We start from the raw sequence: 15,747 nt of genomic DNA, 5'->3' as shown, positions 1-15,747 counted from the left end.
AACAAAGACGAGCACAAAAGACAAGAAAGCGAACGACACGGCGCCGTGTCGTTCGCTTTCTTGTCTTTTGTGCTCGTCTTTGTTCGCGCTGTCAGTTTTACAACCTTGTGTCATGCTGCATATTTAAGTTTCCCTATTTGTGGCACTAATCTTCTGTTTATTTCTTAACAGGACTACATATAATGCATTTTCATCCTAACTGCCCTAATGCATCATCCTAATCTGTTACCTCATTTATATTTATCATAGGCATAATAATGAAATTGGGCATTTTTGTTATCATTGGTGACCTCATTTTGATTATTTTACTTGTCTTTTGGAGAGTACTTGAGCTGTGAATGATCACTCTGAAATGCTTTTCCTTCTTCAAGAAAAAAAAAAATGAGTAAAACTTGCACTGGACTGCATTGATCATTTTGGTGCATTTTTGACGCTGGACTGCTTGCTGCATTAATAAGCAAGGCGGGGTTCCATGGCTAAACTCTGCTGAAGTTGAATGATTCACAAGCTTTCGCCTAATCCTCGCTTCAATCACTAGCAATAAAGCAACTCAGTGAGACAAGGTTGCAGTTGTGTAGAATTCAAATCTATTGTTGGAGTAGGATCCATTCAATGTATTTTCAGCAAGTAGATGTGTGCAGCAGGGAGGGGAGTTATGGAAGCAACCTAGCAGTAATAAAAATGCTAATTAAATTCCTCGCTGGGACAGTGAAAGTATAAAAGTGGCTCTTGCTTCTTTTGCTTAGGCTGTGGATGGATCTGGCTTCAAGTCCATCATATAATAGTTAAGAATGAAACCAACTGTGGTGTTGACTTTGTGCAGTGCAATGCAATAAAATGCTGGGCCGTGCTCTGTAGCCTTGGTGGAGAAGTTTTGTATTCTGATCACAAGTTTTCATCTCCTACTTTCATCCGTGGCTGTACACAGGTGAATGTCCAGCTTTGTCTCATTTTACGAGGTCAGGAAAGAAACAGTAATTATATTGTGTTAGTTTTGTAATTCCTGCTATGTGTAATCCACTCATAAAAAGCTCTTATACACCATCTCTCACTGTGAGCAGTCAGCACACAATTTTTACGAATTTTAAAGTTCCTTAGGTCTTGTTTCTTTTTGTATAGTGCACAGTGTTTTCAGTGGCCTGTCATTGTCTGAGATACCGTTCTTCTGAACCATCCTTTTAACTAAAATGCATCTTAGAACATTTAGGATTCATTGCAGCTGCTCACAACCTATGTCAATGGTAGTGTTGCCATCATTCCATGGAAGGATGCCTGGCTTGTTAAAGTGAATGACAAGCATCAGACAGTCATCGCACAGCACACAGGCGCTTTTGCGTTTCGTTTCGCCTCCATACAGACGCGGCCACCTCAGTCGGGTTCGAATCCGAGTACTTCGGCTCAGTAGCCAAGTGTTCTAACCACTGAGCCACCGCGGTGGGTAAGCTTTCAAAAGATGCAGAACAATGCTGTAAGGAAAAGGATAAAGGAGGGAGTGAAAGAATGAAGGGAGAAAGAGGTGCCGTAGTGGAGGGCGCCGCTGGAGCGGCTGGTCTCGGCATGCGGCGGCACTTCTCTCTCTTCTTTCACTCCCTACTTTATCCTTTTCCTCACGGCACTCTTCTACATCTTTCTTTTCCCTGTCCTCGCACGCCAGCTGAGGCTGCAGTTAAGGTGTCCACTGAGATATGAGTTACTGCGCCATTTTTATTGCTCAAAAAACACAGCTCCTGAGTTCAATGCCGCTTTGAGAGGGGGAAGAGTCCACAACGTATATTCGCGAAAAGTGTGCACCGTCGGATGCTCGTAAATTCGCCATGTCGGCGGAAGTGAATGTTCTTCATTCCGACAGGATTGTTGAAAGCGTGTCGATACCTGACCTGAATGTGCAAAGCTGCACCGTTAGTGGTGGTGCTGGCTCATAAAGCGGCGAAGCCCAGCTTACTGTAGCCTAGTGGCCAAATGAGTTCGAAACAGAGAGGCTAAGCCAAGTACCTAAACGAGCTCGAAAAGAGAGGCGAAGCCAAGTAGCTAAACATGCGCGAAATAGAAAAACAAAGCCAAGTAGCTAAACGTGCGCGAAATGGAAAAGCAAAGCCAAGTAGCTTTTTTTTGTCAGATTGGCTTGTTGTGTGCATAAAATGCCTGTAAATATGCTTGTACCTGCGCTACTGCACTTGTTGCATGTATGCGCCAGGCTGACCTTACCTGCCAGAAACGCTGCTAATTCCAACCAACTTTTGCATGCGCTAAGCCAGTATGCATAGCTCTACAAGTTTTTTTTTTTTTTGCTTCCAGTTTGCCTCCAGTCTTGGTTTCACGGACTTTCTTTTTTGATGTCCAGGGCAACTTCATGTTCTGTGTCATTAATACTATGTAACCTGTCGTAAGCCTTGTAGTCTTTTTTTCTTCATTGCGTGTCCACTATTCTACTCTAGAGGTACCTGAAGACTTATGCTGTCCACCTCTTCTAATTTTTTTCTAGCCTCCCTGAAATGATGTTTTACTGTTCCCATTGCTTCAAAGGACCACCAACCCATATCCCCCTGTTCAGCTCTGTTAGTTGTCTCCATGAGCACAGCCAATCTGTTCTGTGGTTATAGTCCTTGCAGCACACCTGATTTCAAGCACAGCACAGCGATCACAAATGTTAGCCCTGGAACCAATGCATCCATCTGCAGCCCTCATATTACATCCTATATACTGTATCCTTATAGTGCTTTATGCTTCATTATAGGTGCATTCCCCTTTCCAGCATACATGCACGTCTACAATTAAGTAGAAGGTAATTTCCAGAGCCTCAGCTGGGAAGCTATTTTCAAAATTAACGTATATTTTCCTCGCTGTTACTCCTGTCTTCAACAAACACCTTTTTTTATGCCTGCTTTTCATGCCCTTTTAAGCAGTGCTCATTATTTCGTTTCAAGGCAAGTATTTTTCCTCCTAAATGTGTATCCCAAAGAAAGCCATTTTGCTAGTTTTTTAAAGCAAAACACTAACATTAAATAAGTTACATGCCTGTAAAATATGTGATGTATGTTAATGCATCTGCTGAAGCTATATTTCTGTAGATCTAAATTCGGGGCCCATATAAGGTGGCAGAAATCTTGAGAATTCCGCCGGCCGGATGGTTTCTTCACGTAATTTTGAAACAAAGCTCACTTTTCCCATAGCAGCTAAAGTGGCTTCTAACCTCGTAATAAGATTTGTCAGGCTAGTTGGTTCTGGTATTGCTAAACAAATGCTAGTTAAAAGTACTAAATAGAGCTAGTCCCCAGTCATAACTTCCTCCAATCCTACCCTGCAGCAAGGATGAAAAAAAGAAAAAGTCAGTCGATTTGCGTAGTTAGGCCAAATGTGAATTAGGTGCGCTAGCACTTCGGTGTTCACTCCGGTTCCGGTGTTCAGATCCAGTGTTCACGGAAGTTGTTCGGATAGCGATACTTGGTTAATGCCGTATGTGCGGAATTGGTCCTCCTCTACTTAACATTCATAGATCGCTAGGAGCCCTTATACACCTCCCGGAGCATTGGTGCAGCGGTTGAGTGATGCGCCACTGGCATGTGATGGCAGATGATGCCAGCGGTAGGGCTTGTGATAACCAGGTTGCTCTTCCCAAACAACCTCCTGGCTTCAGAATTCGGGTTTTGCGAGAAGGCGGGTGGTAATGCTACTGCACTGATAATTTAAACTCCACATCTAGATTCGCCTTGCTACAGCCTAAATGTTATTAAACTGTTTGGGACGTCCTTGTGCTCTGTCAAGAGTGTACGCAAAAGATAATGAAGCAGACTGGAGCCGTCGTTGTTTCGAATATCCGGCAGCGCAAGGTATTTTAGCAGTCGTTGTTACCGAACAGCTGAACTTGAGCGTAGCCTCCGCTAAAACAAAGGCTGCGTTGCGGCGCGCAGAGTGGAAGCAAACGACATCCGTACTAGCTACCATTCCCGTAGTCCGCTGGCGCCCGCGGCCATGCCCGGCCAAGCGGTTACGTAGAGTGAGGGACCGCCCTATATATCGCAGTGTGGTTCAAGGTGTATACTGTCGAACCCGGATATATCGAACTCGAAGGGGATCGCGAAATAGTGCGATATATCGATAATTCTATGGATAAAATGGCAATAGATAGGTTTATCTGTAACCCGAAAGCAAGGATACATTGCACCCACGATGGTGCAATGGCGACGTTCCGCCCGTCGCCGTGCTGGCAGTGCACCGCCGCTAGGCGTTGCTATAGGTCTTAGCTGCTTCGTATCGAAGTCGCAGCGGACGGTGCTTTGGAACGAACTAGCCACTGCCTACCATAAGATCTCTAATCCTGTTACCAGTACGCTATAAATAGCATAACGGTGCTTTGGAACGAACTAGCCACTGCCTACCATAAGATGTCTAATCCTGTTACCAGTACGCTATAAATAGCATAACTGTGCTTTGGAACGAACTAGCCACTGCCTACCATAAGATGTCTAATCCTGTTACCAGTACGCTATAAATAGCATAACTGTGCTTTGGAACGAACTAGCCACTGCCTACCATAAGATGTCTAATCCTGTTACCAGTACGCTATAAATAGCATAATCGCCAATTAAAATTAAGGTACAGTTGGTTTCCGCAACGCCTTCAGCAGCGATGCGAGCGAGGCCTGCCATACGAGGGCCGCTAGGCTTTAGTTATTTTGGCTTCACCGCATGGCAGTGATGTGGCGCTGAAAATGAGTGCAAGAAACCGAAGGCCACCCTCAAACACACCCCACCTTCAGCTCGTCACGCGGTTTCACAGCGCTGCGCTGCCAGCAGGTGCATAAGCCCACGTAGCCGACCCGCCTCCGCGCAGATCGAAGAGCGTCGTTAGAAGGGCCATTTGCAGCGACATGACGCAACGTTGATATATCGAACGACTGGCGAAATTGGAGTTCGATATACTGCGCGAATTTTGCATTCACGCAAGATTTTCAAGGGGATATGTGTGTTCGATATAGCCAGCAGTTTGGAATATCCGGGCTCGACTGTATTTCACGCAGCGATGAGAGATGACCACAATGCCCCTGTCTGGTGCTCTGCGAGCAACCGAGCAAGGAGCGGCGGAGTTTTTTGCGCCGTCGTCGCCTTTCCCGATTACTCCCTCCTCGCATCGTCAAGCGCGGCCGGGCTCGATCGCCCAAGTGCACCGCCGCCGAAATGATCGCTCTTTGTTCGGCGGACTTGATCCTCGCTGGACTTCGACGTGCACTGTGCTGGACAGAACGCCGAAGCGCGCTTAGTGCCGATGGACTGGCCTATATACAATTGCCTTGCAACTTGGATGGCCCACAGCAAGACAGCCTCATGCGGCGTTTCGATGAGGTCTGGAGCATCGAAGAGCTTCCGGACAGCTTGAAGGTCGCTGTAGTCTCTATGGAGCTCTATATGAAGCGCGGCAAACCGTAGAGCTCCATCTGTCCCGACCGGCCAGTCTCCTCGGTGGAATGCAACCTGTCCGAGGCGCTCGCTCTTCACCGCCCCGAGTGGGTTGCATGCGTGTCTGACGCATTCGCCGAGCAGCAGAGCGGATTTTGCCGCCAGTGCTGCACTGCTGGCTCTAGTGCGGACGTCGCCGCAACGCTGGAGGACGCCCATGGGGGCAGCCTATCTTTTTCTGGGCGTCAAATGCACTTTCGACCGCCTCCCTTACGACACCTTCTTCGCTGCTGTCGAAGAATTGGGAGTGTGCGATCTCCTGCTCGTCTTCGTCCGGCTTTCCTCAGCAATCGGTCGTTTCGAGTCTCCGTCGGCGGCGTCCCTAGCGACCCTCACCCAGTTCTTTGTGGAGTGCCGCGCGACAGCATGCTGTCGCCTTTTCAACTTAGCTCTCTCCATGCTGACGTCCTCTATTACCTGCGATGTCCGCAAGCCCGTCCGCGCGTCCATATACGCCGACGACATCACCCTCTGGAATAAAGGCCCGACAAGCCAATGCACGCACGTTAGCCGCGCCATCCAGCTTGCACTTGACGCCGTCGATGCGCATCTTCGGACCCGAGGACTCCTGCTCTCGGCAGCGAAGACAGGTAATGATCCACCCTAGAGCCGCAGCAGCGAGCAACTGGACGCCGCGCCTTCATCACGGCGTTGAGCTGCCCACAGGGGCTGGCGTGTGACGTTCCCCCCTTACGCACGTCGGTATCGTTAGCAACAAGGCGGACGATGAACTGTCCAGAGCTGCCCACCTTGCCACAACGCCTGTCAGTGAGGACATCGCGCTATTCGGCGTGGCGAGATTCGCGCTGCGGTGGGAGCTGCGGCTACGAAACTCGGACGCCCGTGTCGCAGCCAGCCGGCCGCCTCACCCTCGTTCCGATGCCTGGCGCATGTGGACCCCTCCCTGCTTCTTCGCCTCGGGATTGGCTGCTTCTGGATGGTGGAGACAGCCTTCCTCCATGGGCGGCAGGCTTACTCCTTGCACTCTGCGACGGACCCGACGAGACGCTCCAGGATTTTTTAATGGAATTCCTGGAGCTTGCTGCCCATACCACTGTACTGGTGACATCGTGGGAAGAGAGGACTCCCCTGTTCCACAGGGCAAGACATCCTCTTCCCACGCGGTGCTCCATTTGCCATGTCTTCCGGAGCTTGCTCCGGTTTCTCGTTAATTCTGGCCTCATCGGCGCCTCACCAATCCCCAACTCTTCTGGAAGCTCGTCTCCCGTCGTTCCCTCCGTTCGGCTAACTCGGCTCTCGCTTAGTCCATGCAGTCCGGGCACGTTCATTGGGCATGACTTCACCGCTTCCTCTCGTCGCGGCCCTCCCACCCCCTCTCTCTCTACGGTTGTCTCCTTTCCAGGCCTGCGCCTTTAGCTCTTCACAAGGCCGGTCTCGACGCGCGCTTTCGCTCTCTCCGCTCCCCTCGAGACCGGCCGTGCTCTTCATTAGGGAACCTGCACTGAAGTTTCCCCGCCTACCACTAGCGCCGCCTTGCGGCCATCACCTGCACTGTTTGGTAGGACGAGGGCAGCTACCGTGGCTAGAAATACGGAACGGCGACCGATGAAACGCCAATACCGTCAGCATACTGCGGTGTCTGCAAATGCCACATTGAAGAGAGCTGTGATAAGAGTGTTTTCTACTTGTTTCCGGCGTGGATGTGCGAATAAAAGTGACAGCGAGATATATTCAGGTGGTTGAACGAGCACGGAAAATCCGCATGCGGCTCATTCGTTCATTGGTTTGTCGTGCAAGCTTTAATTTTCTTACCGCAATGCGGCTTTGCCGCTCGTCGCGCATGTAAAGTGCGCAGAGAAGACGGCAAACCATGCAAGCCGACGTCCGAAGGAGCAAGTATTTATGTCGGGAATGCCAAGCGACATAATGCACCACCTTTGACAACTTCCTCCTTTCTACCATCGCGAGGCTCCTACAGTGGCTCCTTAAGGATGGCTGCAGATGCATAAGTAAGCTGTGCACTCTAAAAACAATTTACCGGGTCGGCCTTGGTCGCTGATACAGCTGCTAAAATCCACATCGCTTCAACTGCACTCGGAGCACTTTTGTTTTTTAATTGCTTCAGTGTTAGTATTTTCTTGTGTACATGGCACGAAAACCTTCGCGCAGTATCATGGCACGAAAACTTTCGCGCAGTATTTGTTTCAGGATACATGCTAATCCCACATAGCTTTATTCGTTTTACATTGAATCGAAACGAATTTTCTGTATTTAAATGGGCTACTGTAGGCTGTGCTTTACGATGACACTTCGCTTTGTTGAGATCGGTATGCCATTATCGGCTGCCGTGTGGCTTTCTTAATGTTGTCCGAAGTGCTCTGTGCTCTTTAATTTTTGACCGTAGCAAGTGCACTGAAGGGGTAGAGGAAGGCATGTTAAGTTCATACCAGCCTTAAATTTCGTATCTTGATTCAGACATAGACAGAAACTTGTTTTTCCAGTTCTCTCGGAATAACTATTTCATTGTGTGACACTGAATGAAACAACTTCCAACGCTTCAGGTTCTCAGGCTGAGTAGCCTGCTGCAGATTACCACTGTGTCATCCCCACGCCTGCGTCTTTTCGCGGTGGCTACCACAGTCGTGTATTACGACGGCGGCGTCCTGTTGCGGTGTCATGCTTGCAGTGCCCTGAAAGCAAGTCCTGTGCCTGATATATATGATGCACCTGCGGAACCCACGCATGCTGCTAATCTAGAAGGCATGAAGAGTGGTAACCTCGATAAAACCCATGTAATGGCAGTCATAAACGATCGTAAGCTAGTACGCATGTATTGAGGCGCAAGGGCAGGCATATTCATTTCACGCCCAAGCATGTTTCTATACATGTCCTCAGACTCAATATATGCGTTTTAAATTACGGCGCGTTAAGGGCAACCAAAGTGGACAGATTTTGGCCTGGTTAATATACTAGCGCAGTTCTTCGAAAGCACAAAAACAAATGTTGAAGTTTTCTGTGCGTAGCGCGTGTTGATCACGGAAGTCCATTTGAAAATTGACCCCGTGCATTGGCACGAAGCTTGGTTGCTTAATTCAGAGCGTTTCCTTACTGGGGTACACATATTCTGATGACCAGTCATGATGACCAGACTGTTGAAAGCTTCTATGAAGACGTGGAATCGGCAATGTACAAAGTAAAATCACAGTACACTGTACTGATGGGCGATTTCATGCGAAAGTGGGCAAGAAGCAGGCTGGCAACCAGGCGATAGGCGACTATGGGATAGGTTCTAGGAGTAGCAGGGGAGAGCTATTAGTAGAGCTCGCAGATAGAAATAATTTACGGATCATGAATACCTTCTTCCGCAAACGAGAGAACAGGAAGTGGACCTGGAAGAGCCCCAATGATGAGACTAAAAATGAAATCGACTTCATGTTATGCGCTCAACCTGGCATCGTTCAGGATGTGGACGTCCTCGGAAAGGTGCGTTGTAGCGACCACAGAATGGTAAGGCCTCCAATTAGCTTAGACTTGAAGAGGGAACGGAAGAAACTAATGAAGAGGAAGTCCATTAACGAGCTAGCGGTAAGAGGGAAAATAGAGGAATTTAGGATATCGCTGCAGAACAGATATTCAGCTTTAACTGAGGAAGACGATCTTGATGTTCATACAATGAACGGTAATCTGACAGTTATCATTGCGGAGTGCGCAGTAGAAGTAAGCGGTAGGACGGTTCGACAGGATACCGGCAAGCTATCTCAGGAGACGAAATATCTGATTAAGAAACGTCGAAGCATGAGGGCGTCTAACCCTACAGACAGAACTAGCAGAGCTATCGAAGTTCATAAATAAGCGCAAGGGGGGGAGGGGGGTAGCCGACATAAAGAAGTTTAATATGCAGAGGATCGAGCATGCACTAAACGGATGTAGCCTGAAAGCGGTGAAGAGGAAACTATAGGCATAGGTAAAAACCAGATGTATGCGCTTAGAGACAAGGAGTGCTATGTCATTAGCAATGTAGATAAGATAGTTAAAGTAGCCGAAGAGTTCTGCAGAAATCTATACAGTAGCCAATGTAATGAGAACGTGAATGATAGAGACAGTAGCGCACAGCAATGCGTCAGTCATCCCACCAGTAACGAAAGAGGAAGTAAAGAAAGCATTAGGAGCAATGCAAAGGGGAAAAGCAGCTGGTGAGGATCGGGTAACAGCAGATCTTTTGAAGGACGGAGGGGAGATTGCGCTAAAAAAACTAGTCGCCCTGTGCACGCAATTCCTTATGACCTCAACCGTACCTGGAGCTTGGAAGAACGCTAACATTATCTTAATTCGTAAGAAAGGAGATGCCAAAGACTTGAAAAATTACAGACCGATCAGCTTACTATCTGTTGCCTACAAGGTGTTTACTAAGGTAATCGCTAATAGAGTCAGGGCAACCTTAGACTTTAATCAACAAAATGATCAGGCAGGTTTTCGTAAAGGATACTCCACAATAGATCGTATTCACACTATCAATCAGGTGATAGAGAAATGCGCAGAATATAACCAACCCCTATATATAGCCATCGTTGATTACGAGAAAGCATTTGACTCAGTGGAAACCTCAGCAGTCATACAGGCATTGCGGAATCGGGGTGTAGATTAGCCTTATGTCAAAATACGGGCAGATATATATAGGAACTGCACAGCTACCATAGTCCTCCATAAAGTTAGCAATAAAATTCCAATAACGAAGGGCGTCAGGCAAGGAGACACAATCTCGCCAATGCTATCCACCGCCTGTTTACAGGAGATATTCCGGGGCCTGAATTGGGAACAGTTGGGGATAAGAGTTAATGAAGAATACCTAAATAATCTGCGATTCGCTGATGACATTACCTTGCTGAGTCACTCAGCAGATGAACTGCAAACCATGATCAATGAGTTAGACAGACAGAGCAGAACGCTGGGTCTAAAAATTAACATGCAGAAAACCAAAGTAATGTTCAACACTCTGGCAAAGGAACAGCAGTTCACGATTGGAACCGAGGTGCTGGAAGTGGTAAAGGAATACGTCTAGTTAGGGCAGATAGAGACAGCTGATTCGGATCATGAGAGGGAAATAACTAGAAGGATAAGAATGGGGTGGAGCGCATATGGCACGTTTTCTCAGATCATGAATAGCAGGTTACCAATATCACTCAAGAGAAAAGTGTACAACAGCTGTATCTTACCGGTACTCACCTACGCGGCAGAAACGTGGAGGCTAACGAAAAGGGTTCAGCTTAAGTTAAGGACAACGCAGCGAGCCACGGAAAGAAAAATGATAGGTGTAACGTTAAGAGGCAGGAAGCGGGCAGAGTGAGCGAGGGAACAAACGCGTTTTAATGACTTCCTAGTCGAAATCACGAGGAAGAAATGGGCTTGGGCAGGGCATGTACTGTGAAGGCAAGATAACCGCTGGTCCTTAAGGGTAACGGAGTGGATTCCAAGAGAAGGCAAGCGTAGCAGGGGGCGGCAGGTTAGCTGGGCGGATGAGATTAGGAAGTTTGCAGGTATAGGGTGGGCGCAGCTGGCAAATGACAGCGTTAATTGGAGAAACATGGGAGAGGCCTTTGTCCTGCAGTGGGTGTGGTCAGGTTGATGATGATGATGACGCGTTAAGGGCAACCAAAGTGGACAGATTTTGGCCTGGCTAATATACTAGCACAGTTTTTCGAAAGCACAAAAACACGTTGAAGTTTTCTGTGCGTAGCGCGTGTAGTTCGCGGAAAGCCATTTGAATATTGACCCCGTGCATTGGAACGAAGCTTGGTTGCTGCAGAGGGTTTCCTTACCGGGGTACACATATTCTGCTGTGCAAATTCTTCCGCTGTTCTCAGAAAAACCGGAGCGAAAAAAAAAACACACTCAAAAGAAGTTTGACTTCGAAAGCCGCAGTGCAGCATCGACAGCGTCATGTTTCCCGCAGTGCTGCGAAAGCATAGCCGGTGCCGAAGCTGCTAGGCAACTGCGACGATCAAGACGTGTTGCTAAACTGACCTCGGTAAGCTCTTGCTCTCCGGAACAGTAAAGCTTAGGCAAAGTCTACGAACGCAACAGAAAGCGGAGGAGCCAGCGATCGCGCCAACCACGCTCCAACGGCATCATCTGCTCCGTCCTACTGTGTGATTACTCATTTGACAACCGGTGGCGCTGGGCGTCAGATTTAGGAGCGCCCCCTAGGCAGTTCAGGTGCCCTCTGCGGCTCCCCCCACTACTTCAATTCTTATCTTCGCCAGCCGACACCGCGCTGCGCTGCACATGCGATGCCCTGCGCCTCCCCGCGGGTCTTTTCCTCCTGTTCTTTTAATTCCCAGCTCCCCTATTCTAAACTGACACAGTTGCGGTGATCGATACCACTAGCTCGGTGAAGAGTTGCATGCGCCAGGCAAATTTTATCTTTTTGAACCACATTCTCTCTCTTAAGTGTGCAGTTATCGCTTAGCGCGGCATTTACTGCGCCTTTGGTTCTCTCATAGCTTTCTTCACCTTTGAACACTTAGCCCGTTAACATGAACCCCGTGGGAATTAAGAGCGGGTCTTCATTGGAGCGCCGACATATGTATCGCTCCTATTACGAAGCGTGTCCTTAAAGTTTTCCTGTCATACGCTGTGCGAAGACCACTGTGTGCGTGTTGCCATTGTTACGTTTGGAGACGCCAACATGCCAAGAATATTCAAGCCACTGGGAATCATCAATCTACAGAGGCTTCAAAGGGCCGTCGATGTGGTTGCAGCGCCACGAGTGCAGGTGGTGGCGTCTACAAGGGACCTTCCCCCCCCCCCCCCCCCCCCCCCCTGCTGTTTACGGGGTGAAACGGCCCTCCGCTGTCTGAGAACGGCTTTCGTGAACCTGTCTTTTGTTCTCAACGCCGGACACACCCGGGACATCTTTCTCCCGGAGGGGACGGCGGGGAGCCGGCGAGCCGCGGGACTGCAAATGTGCCGTGGCAAATGCGGCCGTGTTTGACTAAGCCAACGACGCCGGAATCCTCGTGCTTCGAAAACAACCTCGTCTTAGACTAAGTGCTTTTCCTTATACGTGGAACCTTCTGCAAACTGCAGTGGCAATCTTTAGTTCCCACGCTACCGCTGTGAAGTGCAGGTTACTGACCTTCGACGCTGCTTGGGACCCGCTTCGGGCTTTTCATCACGGCTGCCTGGACAGCGCGGACCATAACTTGCCAGAAGTGGCAAGAGTGTTGTTGGGGGCGTCCTGGAAGGCGGACCCTAAAGACTGCACACGTGGTCTACATCACAGTGATTCGACGCATTTTAATGAACTAAATTCTCCAACTAGGGACCTGGGGACAGCGGACCCTATTTAAGCAGCGATCTGGCGTGTGATCAGCCAGCTCCTGATTCACTCTTTCGAACTATGTAAAAATGTAAATAAACCCTTTCAGTCTCTTCTTCACCTCGAAGATCCTCTCATATCTTCGTCACCCCCACAACAGCAGTCTCCCGATCCGGAACCCGGGGACACCGACCTTGGCGAGAGACGACACAGGCGAACCAGGGACCCGCACCTAACACCATGCAACCTTAACTCTGACGTTTAGCGGCCCCATCTTCTGTTTCAGGTTTGTACGTACTACATATGCCGTCAAACCATCGACAGCTTTCCAACGAAGCAGTGGTAATCCAGATTTCAGCTCCGTTTACCAGGTTCCACTGTAAATGTTCACCGTCATCTACGACTGCTGATCAGTGCGGGTATGCATAACTTCGTTTAGATCACGCTTGTAGTGGACCTGCGGGTCCTCCTGCCTTCGCACATGCGTCAGAGTTTGGAGACGGCGTCAGGACGAAAGGTTCCTTTAATAGAGAGTTTTAGTTGGGCGGGTTTACGGCCAGCGGATACACCAGCGGATACGTCGCGCAAGAAAAGAGTTTTAGCCCGGCGGAACCCTCAGCGGCTCTAGCGGAGTAGGGTGCCTCGATGCCCGCGCTTCCGCTTTCAGGGTGGGGACACCGACTCTTTTCGGCGCCATCTTATTTCTTTCCGATTCGGAGGCGCAGGGCGTGCAGATTAACTATCGGGCAGAAAGAAAGGGGCGCGGGCGTATGAGGGCGATACCACCGTTATTTAAATGCAAATTTTCTGCTTTACCATCTATTGAGCATTTTGTTTGCATAAACTGTTCAGTTCCAGAGTGGTTGTGGCGACACTTTTCGCGTGCATCACAACCTGATGTTGGCAAGATTTGCATCTGAGGTTACCCCTTTTTATTTACTCATTTCACTCGTACACGTCATACAAACATTACTGGAATTGCACACTTGGATGAAATTTATTGTTTGCAGTACTTTCGTAACAATTTTGTTTCTTATTGTGTGTTTCCGGTCAGATTTATAAAACTAGGAGAAAAATGAGGAGACGCCGCGTAAGTTCGCCGAAAGCAGCTCACGTGCTAACGGAAGAGCAAAAAATGCACTAAAAACAGTCTTCAACAATCAAACACATTTTATTTGTAAAATAATCACTCATACTTCACGTTATGAGGTCTCAACGAGGTTATAAGGCTGAAATGTAATTGCCTTACTGGAGGCTCGTACCTGCTACAGTCTTGCTAGCGTAACACTCAGCTGGCTTTTCTGGAGTGTTAAGCCATCGCAGATAGATCTGAAGCCTTGTGGACACAAAGCGCTGAAGAAGTTTTTCGATCACATCTTTGTGCTGACAACATGGGTTTTCTGGCAAGGTTACATTGTTTGCAATAATTTCCTTCAGTGCTTTCAATGGTGTTCTTAGATGGCTCAGATCTTGAGCTTCAGCAAAGGACTTGAAAGCGCTCTCACATTTAAAAACAAAGTCCAGCACTTGTCTGCTTGCATAAATTAAATTCCTGCCACCTTTAACATATTCCTTTAGTTGAGTAAGGTGGTGTTCCGGTCCAGGTTCTTCTGCCACTAGCATGCGCATGCATACAGAGCAGTGTTCCACAGTGCGGACAATTGGTTTTAACAAGAAGCCCGCCAAGTGGGCGAGCACATCTTCCTCAAGAGAAGACACTTCCTGTAAGTCAAGAACGAAGTCTCTTCTCTCATCGCTCTCTTCCGACTGGATGATACTTTGAAACTTTAATTTCTGGTGAGAGCAAATCGACAAGGTAAATGCTGTCATCGATTGTGTATCCAGACGCTTTCGGTACCTTGAGGAACTGGCTCACCGACACTATTCTTAGTGCGTTTTTCAAATCGTAAGCGCTCGGTACTGGACTCATCATTCGTACTACAGAGAACAGGTTTTCAAGGCAGTCTTGAGCGAGCCTTCCAGTCAGCACAAATGTGTACCCACGCTCGTTAATAAGAACAGCATGTAGTTTCATTACCACTTCCGTTGACATCAAGACGCCAGACTGGCATGGCTTCCATACACCCTTGACGCCAATGTTGAGACCCCTGATCACATCTGAAGCAAGACTAGGAGTTGATATGGCTTGCTTGTATTTTGCGTCATCGAGATGGCTCAAAGCAACTACGGGATGGCGAGCTGTCATGAGCGTGTACCATTGAAAGATAAGCTCAAAGAACCATGCTGTTGTTTCAGCTTCAGGAGGAAGCATTTTTTTTTCAATCCAGAACCGAATGACTGGTGGTACCTCTCTGAAAAACTGTACGGCAATGCCAACCTTCATTTTCGTGAAGTGGCCATTTGATATGTGAACATCACTAAGGTTTGAGGCCACCTGTAGCTGGTCATCTCGCTGCAGCTCAATCACACGTTCAACATGCTGTATCGAAACATGAGCACTTGGTAATCCATACTTGGATACAATGTGATCACTAAGGCGCATAGTGTCCTTTCGCACAAGGTGCCCTCTTAGGTTTTTGAGGACATGCGCAGGGTCCGGCATAAAGTGAAGTTCCTTTTGTTCATCACAAGGGTGTGGTACACTGCATGTAGTCACTGAATTGCGTGAACAGGAGATATTTAAAGTTCGCCACATGGCACGGTTTGACGAACCCATATCACAGGTTACACATAACACACGCAGCGATATTTGTGTGCAGAGACGTATCAAGTGGAACACGAAGTCTTTCAGCGTGTCTCCAGAAACATACGCCCCGGTGAAGTGGTAGGCGATCACCTGCTTCCATCGGGTGTTCATTCCACCAACCATAAAGACAAGTGCATGGTTAGCAGGTTGGTCATTCTCTGGAAGCGTTGTCGTTCCAAGGAATGCATCACTGCCACGGTCAAGTCCCCTTCTTATTTCCATTTCGTCCAAAAATAAAACACAGTCCTTCTCAATGTCTGTCATTGCTGCAACCTTTGTTTCCATGATGTCAAATATCTCTTTAAGGA

At 48.3% G+C, this 15,747-nt stretch overlaps 1 protein-coding gene across 1 annotated transcript in view; it reads left to right on the top strand.

Annotated features, from left to right (window-relative positions):
- The window catches only part of Hs2st (Heparan sulfate 2-O-sulfotransferase), a 41,440-nt gene extending 40,583 nt beyond the window's left edge, over positions 1 to 857 (top strand). Inside the window, exon 8 of the mRNA XM_077650313.1 lies at positions 96 to 857. The gene's annotated coding sequence lies outside the window, so the exon portion shown is untranslated. The remainder of the gene's footprint in view (positions 1 to 95) is intronic.
- The last annotated feature ends 14,890 nt before the right edge of the window (positions 858 to 15,747 follow it).

The sequence above is a fragment of the Amblyomma americanum genome, chromosome 1 (assembly GCF_052857255.1).
Source record: "Amblyomma americanum isolate KBUSLIRL-KWMA chromosome 1, ASM5285725v1, whole genome shotgun sequence".
Taxonomy (NCBI): Eukaryota; Metazoa; Arthropoda; class Arachnida; order Ixodida; family Ixodidae; genus Amblyomma; species Amblyomma americanum.
The sequence above is the reverse complement of the archived record's forward strand: the minus strand, read 5'-3'. Positions and strand labels throughout refer to the sequence as shown.